A 3,882-nucleotide genomic window follows, 5' to 3' on the forward strand; every position below is an offset into this window, starting at 1 on the left:
GTTGCATCCTTGCAACCATCTCTTCTACAATCTCCTGTCATTCTTAAGGTTTTATGATCTTCATATTGATCTTCGCCATGATCCTTGTAATGTCTTCATGAAGCCATGATCATACTTTCGATTTGATTTCAAAGCATGTTAGATTTATTCCTTATTTTCTTACAAAAGACTTATTGTTATTTATTTTCCATAAACTTTGGGAGAAGAAAGTCAAGGTAAAAGCGATGTATCTCCATCTCTTTCAAAAGCCTAGTACTCTCTCAATTTCGAGGACAAAATTATTTTAAGGGGGGAGAATGTGACATCCAGCCCAAACCTAGCCAGGAAACCCTATTTGTTTTGGGTGAAGAAAGACTCGTTTGATGTTAGACCTTAAATTTGGACCTTGATTTCAGTGTTATTATCTTTGAAAGCCTTAAGAAGTCATGCCAGACCTTTCCCTAAGGGTAGATCTGTAATATCCGGCCTTATCCTAACCTTAACCCGGCCCGGAATCTGTTATGTTTGTAGGTCAGAAGACCCAAAGTGGGGGGGAAAAGAGACTTGTGTACCCTTTTGGTTGATGATTGGTGTCGAAACCCAAGCCCATGGACATTGACGATGATGCCCCTCACTTGAGAGCATTGTCAGTGTTAGATTTGAATCTGCGCACCGAAGAGGGGTGAACTAGTTGAAATACCTAATGAACTCCTGTGCTCAATATGAAGGTATTTTCAGAAACTAGACTTCTTGATGGACTTGTAGGAGAAAACCCCAACTCAATTTGACCCCATATAGCCCTCCAAATCCCTGTCTGAAGTTGCTGAACTATGTCTGGCAAATACTGCTTGCGCATCAAAGAATTTGAGCTTAGTTGGTAGACCTAATGAACTCCCATGCTTGATCCGAAGGTATTTCTGGAAACTAGACTTCTCGATTGACTTGTAGGAGAAAACCTCACTCAATTTGACCTCGTATAGCCCTCCGAATCCCTGTTCGAAGTTGCTGAACTATTTCTGGATTTTCTGCTGAAACCTATTACCTGTTTTGGTCGATGCTCTTTGGTCGATGCCATCAACCAAGGACCATCGACCAAAGTTACCCAGATTCGAGAAAAAGATGCTTTTTGGATATTCCTTCTTCTATTTAAGTGAAACCTCGAACCTAGAACGATATTTTATTCATTTCAACACCTGAGAACGTGGGAAAGCTCCTCTTAGACTCCTCCTTGGCTTGGGTGATGATCTTCTACAAAAATCATTGTCTCTCTTCTCTAATCTCTTCTCCAAGGTATGTAATCTCTCACTCTCTCTCTAATCTACTTCTACCTCATCTTGTTCTCGCTACTGAGTTCGTGAAGAAGGTGCTGCAACCTTGCAACCACCTCTTCTACAAGCTCTTTTGCTTTGATTAAACCTCTCTTCACGCTTTCCATGCTATGATTCTCATACATGATGTTCTTGCTTTCTTATTTTGATTTTTTCTCTTCTTTACAACATGAATTCATCTCTTAATCTGATTTTCTCTTTCAATTAGGTCTGATTATATATTAGTAATTGTCTATATTCTGTTGTTCATCATTCTATTGATTAAATTCCTAAGTTCTCTTGCAATTACAATTGATTTCATTGAAGAACATGATTCTTGCAAGTTTGAACCTAGGACCTCAATTTGGGGGTTTTCAATTTGACCATTGGATCATGTTAATTCTTGCTACATAGTCTCCTGCTACTGTTCCTAGCATTCCCTCCAAGTTTCGGATCGATCCAAACCCCGGAAGACCCATTTCGGACCAAAATCCCCAAAACCCATTATGCAGCCCCGAAGACAATTTTGGTCGATCCTCTTTGGTCGATGCCATCGACCAAACTTGTTCCTAACAGTAACCTTGCTTCGTTTTGACCCGTTCGACCTCCGATTTTCCCAATTTTTTTTCTAACCTTTCATTTATGTTTGTCTAGGGTCTTATTACCATCTTTGGATCATTCTTTTGAGATTGTTGGATTATCATCATCGCGACTTAAGGTAAGGACAGTTGTTACCATAACTACATAGATTATGTGATTCTTGCTTCTATGTTAGAGACTTAGTAGACTTACCTTCTTTATCGTATTTCCTACAGTATATGACTGTTATAAGTACTTCAAGTATAGTAGTGCCATGTTTACATATTCTTTTGTTATCATGGTTATGTATTCTTAATAAATTCATATGTAACTAATCATCTTATGGTATGTATCTTTCTATATGATGAAATGTCATTTATGTATGATATGATGGAATTGAGAATGTGATTGAATAGGTATGATTTGGGATTGGGGAATATCCTATTGACATTTCTATCCTTGGACATCGGAGGGAATAGTATGGGATGTTCTCCGAAGATGCCCATCGACGCTTTTCCGAATTATTGGATGACATATATAGGACTTGTCTAGATGTATGGCTAGGATGTCCCTGTCGTATCAGACCCGAATCGGAAGGGCATTGAGACCGAACGACCCATGGTAGTGTATAGTTTGATGGGCGCTCAAGACCGGTAACCAACCCGGGAGAGGACATAAACCATACTACGGATACCCGAAAGGGGCCATTTATTGGTAGGGTTGCAAATAGCTAGACTTGGGCTCATGGGCGCTTGAGGATCGGTGGGTCATATCCGTGAGGGGACGTGAGAGCTTCGCGTTTACTATTTGTGGATGACCAATAGGGTTAATGAGTCCATAATCTGGGATTAGCTGACTCTAGTGTGAAGGGTACCGGAAAGGATCGCCAAGGGCGAGGAATGGACGTATCTGGATCTGAGTTGATATGACTGAGTAGATGACTTGCACTGAGCTAGGCTTTACCTTGACATGCGCCAATACTTAGACCAAATGGTGATGTGAGAGAGCGGTGACCGACACCCCAGCCAAGGTTGTCCGGAAGGTTTCAGGACCCAATTCCCACCGGCTTGAGTGATTGAGACCTACCCAAAGAAGTATGGTGCTATGACTTAAAGCATGTCTACCATAGAGACTAGCATACATAGAGTTAGAATCATAATTGCATCATGTGTTTCATATCATATTGCATCATGCTATGTTTTGTATCATGTATCTATGTTATTGTGGAATAACCTGCCTTGCTGAGTTCTTTTGAACTCACTCCTCTTTGCAACATTTTTGTTAGACTCTACTGCAGGTACCACCACTGTTGACTATGATGGTCAACACTCTGAAGACCAAGTTGATGACCCGTACCCCACTGGTCACGGTGTACAAGTTGATAAAGACTAGTAGTCCGAGATTGGGACTTATCTGGAGCAGTTCAGCCTTTGCACTTGTGTGCTAGTGTTGGGATATCGTTCCATTTTCTTTTTAACCTTTTAGTTAATTTGTTGAGACCGTATTTTAGTCTATTCCCTTGTCATGTTGGGAACCGGTTGTAACCCTTAATTTTAGTCGATCTACCTTCCGCTATTATTATAGGACAGGTTTTCCCCTCCTTTTCACATTTTGACTATTTGTCCTATTTGTATCATTTCCGCACTCTGATATTATTTGTGAAACCTTCTGAGATTTTTTCTAGAATTTTATTATTAAATTATTTGAATACAAGGAATTATTCTTACTTTTTGATCATATTATTGTGCTAAGTGGCTATGATCGTTCCTAAACTTGATCGGCGGGACCGTGATTCACTCCCCGGGTAATCCAGATAGGGTACCCCCCCTGGTGGATTTAGGGTGGGATATTACAACCTATGATCATGATAGATTTGACCTAAAGGGGCATTACCGGGAAAGGAGTCAATCCTAAGTGTAGTGATGGTCTGGGGCGAAAGGAAAAGTTTGATTCAACTGCACCCTGAAAGTGTTTGCTGGCGCCAACTATATGTGTTACAGTGGTGAACATTTTAAGG

This window comes from Hakea prostrata, chromosome 7, assembly GCF_041222555.1.
Source record: "Hakea prostrata isolate BN-2017 chromosome 7, UWA_Hpros_2, whole genome shotgun sequence".
NCBI classification, from domain to species: domain Eukaryota; kingdom Viridiplantae; phylum Streptophyta; class Magnoliopsida; order Proteales; family Proteaceae; genus Hakea; species Hakea prostrata.